This window comes from Halyomorpha halys, unplaced genomic scaffold, assembly GCF_000696795.3.
Source record: "Halyomorpha halys isolate HHAL.00 unplaced genomic scaffold, Hhal_1.1 Scaffold98.1, whole genome shotgun sequence".
Lineage (NCBI taxonomy): Eukaryota > Metazoa > Arthropoda > Insecta > Hemiptera > Pentatomidae > Halyomorpha > Halyomorpha halys.
Window position 1 is genome coordinate 2,156,988 of NW_027107309.1, and position 14,877 is coordinate 2,171,864.

The following is a 14,877-nucleotide window of genomic DNA, read 5'->3' on the forward strand; positions in this document are numbered from 1 at the left end:
AAATAAAAAACATAAAAATTGAAGAGGAGTTATAATTTATAAAGAAGGCGATGTGCTTTTAAAAATTCAAATACTCGTGTAATTGATTTAGCTTCCTCATCTGCGAGAGTTTCGGATAAATTTGGGGTCAGTCCTATTCTGTTTATTGTTGGCGAATAGTGAGTACACTCACAAAATAATGGATTTTGTTTACTCGTTTTTTTACTTAATGACGCTCCTGGAGAACGTTTAATTTAATTTTAACTTTTGTGTAAGGTAAAACTATCTGGTTGAACGTAATTATTACGAAAAGAGATTTAATTTGATTTTCTAGCATCTTGAATGTTGAGGATTTTCGCAAGAGCGAGTATCGAATCGACTAGTTCTAGAGCCTATCCTTCTTAGACAATAATACTCTTTCCTCATTATTCCTCTATTGAATGGTTAGATTGCGCCTCCCCTTGGGACAAAGGAACAAATTCTATCGTCAATAGCTCACTCCAAATTACCTTCCTTTAATGGTGTCTCTTCTCGCCATTTTTTTTACTGGCGTTTGTTAGTTACGAAGGTTTTTGTACGATCATTTATCCAGGTAATTACATTTTGTCAACTATAGATGATATTGCAGGCACGTAACTTTCTCCCGCGTGCTTTCTAAACTAATTCATATTTTAGGTCATGTACTTACTATTCAAATTTATGGTATTGTTTTTCTGTTACTAGCAGTTATAGGCGGTGAATAATTCATAGCCTGCCCGTAACCTGTTATTCAAATCGATTAGTTCCTTTTTATGATCCTTTTTGGGTCTATTTATTTAAATTTTCCTCATTTTAAACGACTCATTATGGCCACTTTGCTTGGCTATATACTTACCTCAAGTGACACTTTTTCAATATTTAACAAAAATACTCCTTTACTATATTTTTCTGTACTTTAGAGTATTGAAATTCACTATTGAGGGTGTTGAGTTTCTATTCTTTTTTACGAATTTTTTAATATTTATTTATTGTTCTTAATACTTGGAAATAAATTTTTAAAGTATGATTGTAAGGCATTAAGTGTTACGCAACCCTGGTTGATCCATCCTGTAAACGCTTCCTACGATCATTAAAGGAAGCATCGTTTTCCATGCTTATATTTTTGGATTTATCTGACATAACATATTTTAATTAATTATGAGAAATAGTTGACCGTGGATGATAAATGAGAAGAAGATGATTGGGGGTGCGGTCAATGAAAACTCAAATAAGTATGATTAACTTATTTTAATGTGCCGACGTTTCGGCTAGGGTTTCTAGCCTTCTTCAGGGCTAAAAACAAAACAAGATAACAACCACAGTAAGTATAGAAAAATAAAAAATATAAAAAGAAAGTATAAACAGAATAATTTTACACATACAATGAATAATTTTACAAAATAGAATTAATAAAATGAAGTGATGACATAAGCGGGAAATAAAATGTATACATAGGTAATTGAAAAAGCGGGTACAATAACTTACTTAAGAAAATGAAATAAAAATAAAGTTATATAATGTAAAGAAGTATGAACATATTAGTTATTATTAATATAAAATTTAAATATGAAAAGAAAATGAAAATTGAGAGGAAGAAAACATATGAAAAAATAATAGATGATAAAGAGGCAAATTATAAGTATAGTGTACAAAACTTATAACGCGGGTAAGAAAAATGGATAAAAGTGGAGAAAATAAGGGGAAAGAGTAAAATAAAGAAAGGGGAAAGAAAACAAAAAAGAAGAATAAAAACGAACCTGTTCGCTGGAAGATTGAGCGCAAATGGTGGTCAAACTCAGAATTAAAAATAAGTTAATCATACTTATTTGTGTTTTTCATTGACCGCACCCCCAACCATCTTCTTCTCATTTAACATATTTTAATTTATTTTAAAGGAGGATTGTGAAAAGTTTCACCATTCTTTGATATTTTTATTTATGTCTTTTGTATTGATTAAAACGTTTTAAATTTAGGGTTATTGTATTTATTTTTGTTACACCGTCGTTAAATAAACATTAACTCACTCACATGGGAATCGAACTCACTAACGTTCTGGACCAATCTGTGACCCCCGTTCCAGTGTGATAGGCTATCACGTCTTATATTTTTGAAAGATTAATTAATTTATAATAGTTGATCGATTTAATTAATGAAGGGAAGATAGTCTTGGGTGGGGATCAAAAGAGGTAGTCCAAAACTACATAGTAGTTCCTGTGCTTGATTTGAGAGGATGAAGCCTTGCAAATTAGCACGAAACGTTAGTGTATAATAAATGATTTTTGTAATGTTTAAAGCTGCCTTTTTTAATTGCTACTCTGACCATCTTCCGTTCTATTTATGCCTAATTTTTAGGTATAACAATTATTATTTAGTTTTTTCTACTTCATAGTTTATCAATTCCTACTAGATCCTTTTTAGAAAAGAAATCTTAACAGTTGGACCGTTATATATATGTGTGTATATATAAATTGGTTTTAAAAGATACCTAATTGGCTGATTACAGATCTTATCTGGTTTGAATTATGGTGATTTGCGATTTGTATGAAGTTATAAGTGACAATATGTCCGGTAATAGTAATCTCTGTTACAACCAACATTTTTCTGCTGATAAGTTTGATAAAAAGGAATAATATCAAGAATTATTATTTACGATTTTTTTAATTTCTGGTTATCTGAAAAAAAAAAAAAAAATTTCCTCATTATTGTGAATAAACGGTATTCTGTTGTATTATTGCTTCAGAATTTTATGTTTTTCACTGCATTCGTTCCCTTTCGATTTGAGATGACACTCAAACTTTGTTAATTAGATAACCGAATGTGGGTTCATATCAGTGGTTTTAATTAAATTTGTGGCTTGGTTCTAAAAGGGCCAATTTTTTTTATAGCAGAAGTTTTCAATTTAGTAAATCTTTAGTTCTACAAAGGCTAATGTCTAATAGCAAGCTGAAATAGGTTATAATTTTAGAGATTTAAAGGTTAATTTAGGTTATTTTTGAAGATATTTACAAAAAGAGTTTTTGTATGAAAAACACAAAATTTGTAAACAATTGGCATTGGCCTTTTTAGAACCAAGCCGCAGTTATGGTATAATCCTTCAATATTGTCTAAATTTTCACTAAAACTGTTTAATGCCCTTTTAAAGATAGTTAACTTTTTTCTGGTTTTAATGTCTTAGTATTTTATCTTAAATGCCTATTCGATGTGAATACAGCAACTGCTTAGACGGTTTTTTTTTTGTTTTAAGTCAGACATTGGATAGTTGTTCTGGGACTGTGATAAAAGAAATGTTCCAAGTTTGGAAAGTGTTACATTCGTTACAGTGATCTGAGTTGGTGTTGACACGGTTTGGCTGGTACTTGCTGGAGATTGGATCGTCCTGGTTCGATTTGCTACTTTTCTCCTGAATTATTTGTGAATGAATATATGTATATATATTTATTTATTTCGTTTTTTCCTGTCCGTCTTATAATTGACAACAAACTAGACACTACGAATTAGTTTTATGCCAGTCCAGGCACTCTGTCATTTTAATTTTGTTTATGTTGTTTGAAACGGCGGAATCATTCATGAATATTAAGTTATAACATCCATTTATTTTCTTCATTTCTTATAACGAACAAAATAAATTCAAATTGCTATTTTCCATTAGTGTGCAAGTTATTGAAATAAGTTATGCCGTTTCAAAGTTGATTTTTCTTTACTCAATTCCAAAATTGTTGAAAGTTTGCAAATAGCCTTGTGACAGTAGCATTAGTGAGTTTTTCCATTTTTAATGTCAATTTTTAAAAGATCATTCGCTTTTAGTATCTCTAAAGATACTTTATTTTCATGCTAATATATTCTTTTTCTCCAAAAAATGAGCTATTTTCTCATAAATTAACATCAAAGAGCTATTTTAAGAAAAGTGCACACAATAATATTTTTACCCATATTATAAACTATGTCGGTACTTATAAAGAGAAAAAATTATGTCAGTTACGATCATTTGTAATAATTTTCATTCTTGTTTTCTTTTACAGAGTTTAGCCACTGATTGAAATGTACCACATATTAAAATATCAGGTTATTTTTAAACATAACTTAATATTTTGAAGTCATTTCCTTTTCTTTTTAAGTTTAATTTATATTTAAACATTTTTAAGAAATTGTCAATATACTATTGGTTCATATGTCTTTGTATTAAGATGTTAAAAAAAAAAATACCAAGATAAATTAAAAATTTTCAAACGTGTAACCATTAACATTATGATTTCTTTAATCTAAATTTATTTTGGCATTATGAAACCTGTTCTCATTTTCTTTAATCCTTTGTACACGGAGTTACGATAAGGTTCTCAACTTTCTAGGTCTATCTTATCATTTCAGAGTGAGGTGTGGTCTTAGTTTAATTTTTTTTCAGATAATATGCTCTAAATCAATTTTTTTTTTAATGGCTGATTGTTTTATTTCGAAGCATTTTATAGAAATATTCAAGACTACTTATGACGTAATACGAAATTTGTAATAATAAAAATTTAATTCATAAACTGTCAAGTAAAACAAAATTAAAATTTAGTTATAAATTTCAAGTTTTAGTTTAAACATTTCACATAGGTATATTAGTTTTTGTTTTATTTTTTTCGGAAGAAATTACTTTTTTGTGACTTCTTTTCTTCATTGCATCATTTAATCAATGTTTCGTGTAGTGAAATTTTAATGTCTATCAATCTCAGATGCACTATGTATGGGAATGATGGACATTAAAAAGTAAATGTTTATGGTGGTGTAGCATTTAAAAATAATTGTTAACTTCTCAATTAATTGAAGTATGGTTTCATTTGTTATTTTTAGAAGGATATGAAAAATAGTTTAAGAACACTTAAGATTAATTGAAAACGTGTGACATGTTTTAAAATATACTTGGGATTAAAATTTTTAAATTTCTTTTGATTTTTGTTTACTTATGGCCATCACCTATTTAGGTCAGAATTAATTAGTGTTTCAGTTTTTTAAAAAAATTGGTTGGTTTTTGAATGCTATATCTAATGTTATTGTTTAGTCCAAAGGTAAAGAGAGTCATTACAATTACGTTATCCTGTTGTGGAAGTTCGATATCGATTGCTCCTTGAAATGGATGAGAACATTTCATTTAATATGCAATATTCAATCAATACTTGGTTGCAGATATCCCCGTGACTATTTCGTATTAGTCACTGAACTTCCAATGACGTCGATCTTTAATGTGTCATTACAAAAACATTGAATTTCCCTTAACCGTCATTTAATGTGTAATATAATATTGTTTAATATATTATGTTTAAATACTGTATATTTATTTTATTTGTATGTTTGATACCTACATTAACAGATATTTTAACAATAATAATTGTCATAAAGTGAGTATTATGCTATGAACAACTTTATTGTACTTGTATGTTTTATGTTGGATTTTTTTTTTAGTGGGATTATTTTTATTGATTAATTATCAAACTACATGGTAGAGGAAAAGCTTGGACCGCATTATATTTTAAATATAAGAACTATAATAATAATATATTTTAATTTTAGCAGTTATACTATATAAAGTAACGTTTCGGCCCTTTTCATTGACCAATTTCCTTTCATCTGGCACATTATCAAAATTTATTTTCATGTATGTATACAACTCGTGGAAGCATTTGTTACATTTTATTTAATACTGATATTAACTCAATTGTGAGTTTTCTCTATGAACTCCATTCGAGACATAAGCTGAGTTACTGTTCACAATGGAGTAAATATAAATGAAACATGGTTAGGAAATAATAAAAATGAGAATCCAAATTTTTTTTTTTGCAATGAAAAATAAAATATAGAAGCCCCTAGGAGGAAAAACAATTATCTAGATAATTGGAAATATTAAAAAAAAAATTAGGAAAAATAAAAATAATAAAATAAATTGTACCACAAATAAATACTCCTACGGATTGCATGTATAAAAATATATATTAATAATGTTACTGATGATTATTTTTGAAAATGGCCAATGAAATGGGCCGTAATGTTACAGATATGTATAGAATAGAACTGTGAAAATAAAAGAAACTTATTATTACAGAGTTTTATATGAGATCCTATAAAATCCCACAAAAATGTGGTTTTTATGAGATCCTTTTTTCTCCATTATATTGATTTGTATTTAATAAGTGAGAACTATTTTATCCTTTTTATTGATAATTATAATTTGCCACAGTCTTGGGCAATGAGTACTAGTGATATAAAAGTGCACATACGTTTCAATAAATGAATAAATATATATTTATGATAGCAACGTCCATGGGATGGGTCTTATACTTAAGGTGTTATGGGTATTATACTCTTCTGTCAGTCAATTTTTTTTTTTTTTTTTATGATAACCCTAAATCATTATTATGGATACTATAATTAGTTTTTCCTCATGTAAACGTTGTTTTATGTTTACCATATAATATTATTAATATATACTGTGGCCAATTGTTGCTTTATATTCCCACGGCGTACTGAAGGGGCTCAGGAAGTCAGCTAGCCGCCTGAGTGTAGTCAGCTGTTGAATGGAGCCAAGAAAGCTTTCGTGGAGAGGGCAAAAACTTAAGTATAAAAAATGGTCTGGTCCATGTTAAATGAACGTTTAAGATTTCGAGGGTGATAGTACGTTTAGTGTGGGGGAAAAAAAGTAGATACAAATGTTCTAGTTTCTTTTTTTTTTTTTTGTATTATTAGTATTATTTTGTATTCATTTTTCATAAAGGCGTTTTTATTGAATAATAGTTATTGCTCCTACGGATTTTTATATTACAATATTCTCTTGACAAATTGATATTAGTATTTAGGAGATTGATACTGGATATTTTGCAGTAGGTTTCATTCTTGAGAAAAAGGTTTTTTATTAATTTATTTATTTTGAAGTCTAAATAATGAAATCCTATTAAACCAATTTTAAATTGTTGTGGTGTAAACGTTTTGTAATAGAGTTTTTAAAGCATGAAATTTAAATTTTTTGTGTATATTTATTTATTCTCTTAAATTTTTACAATTTATTAAAACATTCTCCGATTAGACTTAATTTTAAAATTCCATTTGATGTCTCTTTCATTGGAAGCTAGTATCCTCTAAAAGCGTATTTCAGAGGTGCCATAAGTTAATGTCAATTTCTGAAAATAATACAAAAAAAAAAAAAAAGATTATTTAATATACATTGCATTCCACCCAGCATGCACTAATTCTTCTCTTTTTCCTGCATATTCAACCACTCAAAGGATAATTGTGCCGACATTTTTATTTATATTTTTAGTTCGAAAAAGTTGTTTTTTTTTCGGCCAAGACAATTGGAGTTCTATACTGTCTAACAATGGTTAGGAGTCAAGTTTTTCATTTTGTGGGACCACCACTCATTGAAAACAGTCAACGCCCCAGGCCGTATTCAAACTTGCACCGCCAATTTCAGAATGGTGAAGACTGCGCCCAACCACTGAGCTAAGGACAGCTCTGAACTATAAGTACATTTTAAAATATACATACATAAAATACAATTTGATATATTTAGAATTTTGATTTTAGACATACACTTTCCTATGGTACTTTTCCTCCTCCCAAAAATGACATTAATTTTGTCTTCTTTATTTATTAAAGAGTTGAAAAGGTAATCTTTGAGGTGTTCTGTGAACGTATTTTTATACATTTTTGTTTTTAAATCACATGATTGGTCATTGAATAATTCTATTCAGATGTATTAGTAGTTTCATTGCATTGGAGAAGTATTTGTTTTTATATTTTCGAGATTAAATTTATGGCTTAAACGACTGTTTTTTTTTTGTTTTTTTTAGTAAACATGAGGTTTGACACTTATGAAATTTATTATCATTTAACATTTTTATAATCACTGTTTTTATCAACATAGATTCAAAATTCAAAATATTAGTTCCTCAAAATGTGGTTTAGAGGATTCTTGTTTTAATTTAATATCGTTTTTTTATTATTAAAATAGTTTAATAATAACTCAGCACGTTTATATTTAATAAATGATGTAAAAAAAAAATTGTTTGACAGACCATGTTCCATTTATTATTAAACATGGTCAGACAGCGATCTTCCAGTTTATATTTAACTTTTTATACGTAATTATTTACAAATTAGTTTAGAGGAATTAATAATGAGGTTAATTGTTTAATTTATAAAGCCCAATCAAATTTAATTTGTTCTCAGGATTATATTCATATTGCATAAAACGCACTGGTGTTAACTGTTCCGTTTGAGTCGAATTGATCAGTGGTCTTTAAGGATAAAATCAGTTCATCAATCTTCAAAGCCATGTTGCCTAGTACATAAATTATTTTAAATAGGAGATAAGCCCATGAGAATGTGTTGTGGCCTGGAATGGCCATTTATAATTTATTTTATTAATTCTCAATAGCCCCGCTTTGACTAGGATGGAAACTTGTAGATAGCCAGCTAGCTATGGACTAATATTATAGAAAATAATTAGACAGTGCAGGATACTTGTTATGAAATCGCAAAAGATAAAACTAAAATGGAAGAGATTAAATATAAATGAATATTAAAGCGTAAATTTATTTCACGTTTTTTATTTATTTATTTTTTCTTAGCATCTATTTATTTTTTTTAGCTCAAAACGAGGTTAACGTTTTTCCAGTTTTTCTTTTTATTTTGTTCGATTTCAATTTTTATGTTTGATCTTTTTTTTCAACTTCTATTTTAATTATTATTTTCTTTCCTATTTCAGTGTTTATTACCCCTGTACTACAATACCGCTTTTTAGTTTATTTTTATCAAATATATTTTCCCGACTACGTTTGGTGTTAATAGACACTCCAAGAGCCAGTTTCTGAGTCTTTAGTCTTTACTCTTTAGTTTAACATGCTAAAGCATGTTAAATAGAAAAACTCAGGTTAGATGTAGAAATATTTCCTTCTTTTATGTTAAAACGATGTAACATATAACATGGTTGAGAGTCTGTGTTACTAGGTCTGCTAAATGGAGAATGACGTAACGTAACAGACCAGCTGAGCTCCTCATACTTTTGTTTGTTGTGTTATTTTACTTGCTCGTAGTTTGTTTTTTTGTGTTAGTATCGTTTTAGATATTTTTATAACTAATAAAGCAATGGATGATAATAATAATAATGTAATGACAGTTGTTAATTAGCTCATCTTGATTCTTTTCCTCTCAAGTTAGATCAACAAGACACTCAGTGGCCAAACTTTCTCACTACTTCTACTTTTCACTTAATTTAGGCATGTTGTAATAAATTACTTCAATCAAATGTTATAAGTAAACGATAACATTAAGTTTTGGAAGGAAAGGTTATGAAAGAAGTTGCTCAGAAAATCCGCTAGAACCTCTTATGCATTTACTGTAAATAGAGCTGCTTACAATGCTATACTTATAACATTTAAGATTGTAAACCATTTTACATTTAACACAACATCATGAATGTATGAAGTGCGCCTTCAACTTAAGGCCATACGCTACTTCACTTTTGACTAGCTTGTTTTGCTAGCGTACTGTATAGATAAATTAATTCTAATAAAAAATAAACATAATTGACAGAAAAAAAATCCATTGGATTATTTACAGATGTTGTAGGGGTGGCCGAAATAAAACATTAATGGTTAAAGTGCGTTAATGAATTTTGATTAGAGGTCTATGAATTTTAATGATAGTGATGATGTGAATCATATAGAAGGAAGTTGACTTACACCATGCTTTTCTTTTCTCCTCTTCCCCATGGTTCTATTTCCCCTCTCCTCTGTTGCCGGGGGTACTCTCCTGAAACGTCTAGCCACTTATTTTTCACTGAAGAAGAAAAAAGAAAAATAATGGTTCTCTCATGCCTCTAGTGTCTTCTTCGCACAGAGGGCGCTAGTAGTGCCTACCTTATGGAGGGGACCTTTCAGAGTTTCTGTACCCGAACAATTTATCAAGTCTGGAATGAAATAAAGTATTAAAATTTTTGTTAATAATGATGATGATGCGTTCCCTCTTATAGTTTAAAGCAGACAATATTTGTTCCATAATAATAATAATTACAATATAATTGCTATTTTTTCTTAAGTAAATTCAAGTAAGACATTTTTTTATTATAATAGGAGTTCCTATTCTCCTATTAGAAGACAGGATAATCCCTAATCCCCTACTCTCCTGTTAGAATATAAACATTTTTCTGCGAGAATTTGGCAGCGTTGTCCCTCCGTATTCCTTCCGTTTCATAGTCTTTTAAATTATCAAATAAGTTTTTTTTTCAGGATGATTAATAAACTTAAAATTTGAAAAAAAAATATATACAGTAATAAACAGCACATTTAAAATCAACACCTGAAGATGCATGGACAGTCCGACGCGTGAATATTTAACGAGGAATATTTTATTAATGAAAGTATAATTTAACTAAAACCATATTTATAGTTGATGCTATAATAACTGTTTGCCACCTCTGGCACCGTCTATAACTGTCTGATCTACTTTGTTGTTCAAGTATCATATGTGGGTCGGTTATCATGACTGTGACAGTGATAAACCTATGATTATACCAAGAACGGTACTCGAATATAGTTGTGAAGAGACTGAAATAACTCCTAAAATGGTTGTCTTAGCTTACACGATTAGAGTACTTTGTTTTGATTACTTAGTTTGTAAGACCACTTGTCTGAGAATTAATTACTAATACTTCGAAATGATAAGAATGTCGACACCATATCTATATTCACATACTGGGAGAGAAATGTAATTACAATTTTTTTTTATTTGTTTATTTTAAAAATAATGGAGTATATAAAAGGTCTACATCCTATATATTTATAAATACTTTTGGGAGTGTCACTTACTTACCCAACGTTGGGAAATGGTATCTTAGCCGTACTTGATAAATTAATGAAATATTGATTACACGAATAAATTGAATTTTATAATAGATCTTGTTGCAGAATATCTATGATTTTAATTTACCAGAATGTAGGCAAGTTAGAATTTTTCGATTCCTTTTTTAAAGGAGGAAAACAAATTTTAACACTTCTTACATGAAATAATTATGAATCTATGTAGCAGTGTGACTGTAACTATTAGGAGAGCATTTACTGTCATGGTAAATGAAGTAATGATAGCAGCGTCTGAATAAATAAAAATTGCCATGATTTTAGGGTCAGTAACTTTCCAATTTAAAGTTGTATGCCTTACTCACTAAAATAAGATAAAATACTCGACAATTTAGCTTGTTGAATCTCAAACCTCCTATTTTTTCACTCAAATGTTGTGCTTAAACCTATGGTAACTTCGTGATATAAAAGTTGTAAGGATTATGATAAGTTTTGTACACTTTTTATTACAAACAATTGAATTCTAAATTGCCTTTTTTAATTAACTCACATGTCTTTAGTAACCAGTTACACCAATTTTTATGTTGAAACATTTTTTAATACTTATTTTCGAAATGGCTGAAAGTTTGTAAATAGCCTTACGAAAATAACATTTCTCAATCTTCAAGTCTCAAAATGCAATTAATATTTTAGTCGTCCAAAAATATACAATTTTCTCAAAAAATAATATCAATGTAAGGTAAGAAGTGTCCATAAATAAATATTTTTACCTATATCACTTTTGTCCGCGCTATGCTTCAAATATAAATTTTATTGTGGTGAGGTGACTATCAGGTTCACATTCTCGTTTGCTCTCCCCACCCACCCACCTTTTGCTAATATAAGCACTGCAGGTGTTTCCTTATCTTATCTCAGCTCTGCTATATCAGCGAATTCTTTACCATCTATTGAATAAGTGGGACAGGAATATCCACTGTTATTCTCTTCATAACGTGTTATTATTTTTGTTATTAGCTTGGTTTTTCTCTGGATTCTTAATGTTTCATTAATAGAAGTTTAAAACTTAAGTCAGTATATCAGGTTGTAGAATAAGTTCGTAGCTTTTTTTACTGGTGATTTAAAAAAAACTTCTGATTCTTATAAATATTTTTAATCAATTATATATGACCTATTTTGACCTATTACATGTTGCCGTCTTTCAGGTAATTTTTTAATTCCGTCCTCTCAGAACTTCTCAGATTTTTGCATAATGAACTCCTCTATTCGCGTTTTGCAGTACTCAAGCAGATTAAAGTGTTTTCCGTTAATAGTTTTGAAGGGCCGAATTAAGTGAAAACCACACCATTCCAATCCCATCAAATGCACAGCATAAGCATTTTTGGATATAATCCTGCTTTTGGAGTCGTTAAGTCACTTCGTTTTCCCCAGGATTTTACCGTAAAAAATTAAAAATTCAGGAAATTTTTAATTCCGTCCTCCCAGAACTTCTCAGATTTTTGCGCAAATTTGTATGCGCAAAATATGTCCTCCTTTATATACGTTTTGCTGCCCTCGAGCGAGTTTTTAAGGGTCCCAAATAAGTGAAAATCTATTGGAGCAAGGTCTAGTGAATAGGGTAGGCGGGGGATCCCATCCCAACCAAACTAATAATTTCTGCGGGGTCTGCAAAGACACGCGGGGCGCTATCGTGATAGAAAACTATGCCTTTCCGATTATGAGACGCAAATGATTTGAGACACTGGCATGATATGTTAAGCGTTTCTGTGATAAATGCTTGAATTTGGTCATCATCAACAGCTGAAAGACGACCTGAGCGCTTAGCCTCTTCCAAGTCAAAATGTTCGGTTCTGAACCGAGCAAACCACTTACGAACGGTGCTTTCTCCTAAGGTTTCATCGCCATATACAATACTAATTTTGTTAACCGTCTGTCCTGCGGATTTTCCTTTTCGGAAATTAAAAATCGTTGAATGACGAAAATTAATCTTTTTCTTTTCCATTTTGAGCAAGCGCAATACCACTTAAAGATGAGGAATCTCGGTTGAAACTGATGCATGAATGCACCTTAACAAATGCTTTTTTAGAATATGGAAACATTACTGACCAAGTAAACATGATTTTATAATCACAGAGGGAATTAAATTGAAATTTTGAAAAACGCTACGAACATTTTTTACAACCCAATATTATAAATTTTCATTCCACTGTAACGATTCGGATTCTAATAATATTGATTCTAATTTTATGGATTGTTAAATTTAATTTCTGGTTGAAAAAATATTTTTAAATTTTGAGGTAAGATTGCTGTCAGTTAGGTAAAATAAAATTATTATAGACTATCCTACAATTTCTTTGAATGCTATTTTCAAAATAAAATAAAAACTAAGAACGTCCCTCAAGAGCTTACAAAGTGCCTTCTGGTCAAGGTGACTGATTTACGACCTAATGGTGTTGTCAGTACTGTGCTCTAATCACCTTGTTTAGCTCTTAAGAGATTTCAGGTTCTCATTTTTAGGTTCATTCAAGTTACAAAGCACTTTTCCATGTAAAATAAAGATTTTAATTGTTTCACAACTAGTTGTTAATTTTAATCCAGTTTGGTTGCGTTTGAGATCGTTTCTAGTTATAGTTCAAATTATAATTTCAAACTATCATATTTGAGAGTTAATTTGTAGTTTAAACTTTACTCCCCTAATTTGTTCCCCCGAAAATTATTCAAAACGGGGAATCGACGTATTTAGATTACTTTCACATCTTACATAGAATCTAGAGTTACTTAAGAATCTAAAATATTGAGCTATAACTGTAAGCCTGGAACTGATACATACCGGAAGAGATATACTCCGTTAGACCAGGGACAGTTACTGACCTATTGACTCATGTGCTGCTGTCTCTTAGCAACTAGAAATCACTAACTTTTAGTCGATAATTTTAATTTTCCTATAAGTTTATTCACTTGAACTTCAAACTCACGCTGTATAATACATCGAATATCATATCTAATTCATTTAACATAAATTAATTGGCGTAAGGAAGATTCACTCGGTATTTTTTAATTTTATTCCTGTTGCGAATTTTTTTTTTTTCCTCATTTGATCAGGTTTATCAAGGTTAGATAACTGGACGCTATTTTAAAGGGTAGCTGTGCTGAAGTTTAGAAAACCTAAACTAACGTTGGAATTTATGAATTTCATTCTCAAAAATATAATATAAACTTATTCCATACTTGTAAAAACAAAACACAATACTATTTTAATATTCGCCAACAAAAATAAAAATAAAATAATCGCAACACATTGAGTCTTAACATTGGCCTGAGTTTTTTTTTTTTTTTTAGCATAATTAACGTTTATGTTGTTTATTTAAATAAATTTGGTTATATGACAGGCATTAGTAATTAGTCATATCTTTTCTATTCACTTTTTTGTCAACAAATTAAGATTATAGTTTAATAAAAAATGTATTTATGATTATTTAGTGTTTTTTATTTCCTTATAATATGGCAAATGTATAGTTTATTTATAGTTTGTATAGTTTATTGTTATTGCCAGAAAGAGGAAACAGTTTGTACTTTACTTAACTTTGTAATGTTTCCACCTTTAGGATATTCTAAATTAGTTACATTCAATGAAGGTTTCTAGTTGCGTTAGGAAATATTGCTGACAGGTATACTCTAACTGACAAGTGAAAAAATTATTTTATTTTTATTTTTATTTTTTTTATTGAATATTTTTATATAGGGTTTTGTGTCCTGTTTTACCAGTTTTTTTTTTTTAATTTTATTTTTTGAATTTAATAATAATTATGGTGTTATTTCTGTTTCCAGTCCATATTTTTACCCTTTATTAATTTTTTTAAAAATTAATTAAAACTTCTTATTTTTAGATTTGATAATTTCAAATGTCAGAATAAAGTAATAAATTCGTAACGAAAATGGAAATATGATATGATCTTCTAGTCTACGGAGGGACCACAGTAGAGAAAGAAACCTGTTTATAGTGATATCTTTGGAACACGTATATTTCAGAATAATTCCAATATTATTATTATTAATA

General features: G+C 29.2%; 1 protein-coding gene and 1 long non-coding RNA gene across 2 annotated transcripts in view; one reads left to right on the top strand and one right to left on the bottom strand.

The window, feature by feature from the left end:
- Window positions 1-14,877, top strand: part of nmo (serine/threonine-protein kinase nemo) — a 347,920-nt gene that overhangs the window by 47,386 nt on the left and 285,657 nt on the right.
- On the bottom strand, window positions 9,340-11,681 carry LOC106677410 (uncharacterized). The gene is made up of 2 exons (XR_001342588.1): window positions 11,594-11,681; window positions 9,340-9,937 (listed from the first exon to the last, which is right to left on the bottom strand). It is a non-coding gene; the product is annotated as an uncharacterized lncRNA (long non-coding RNA).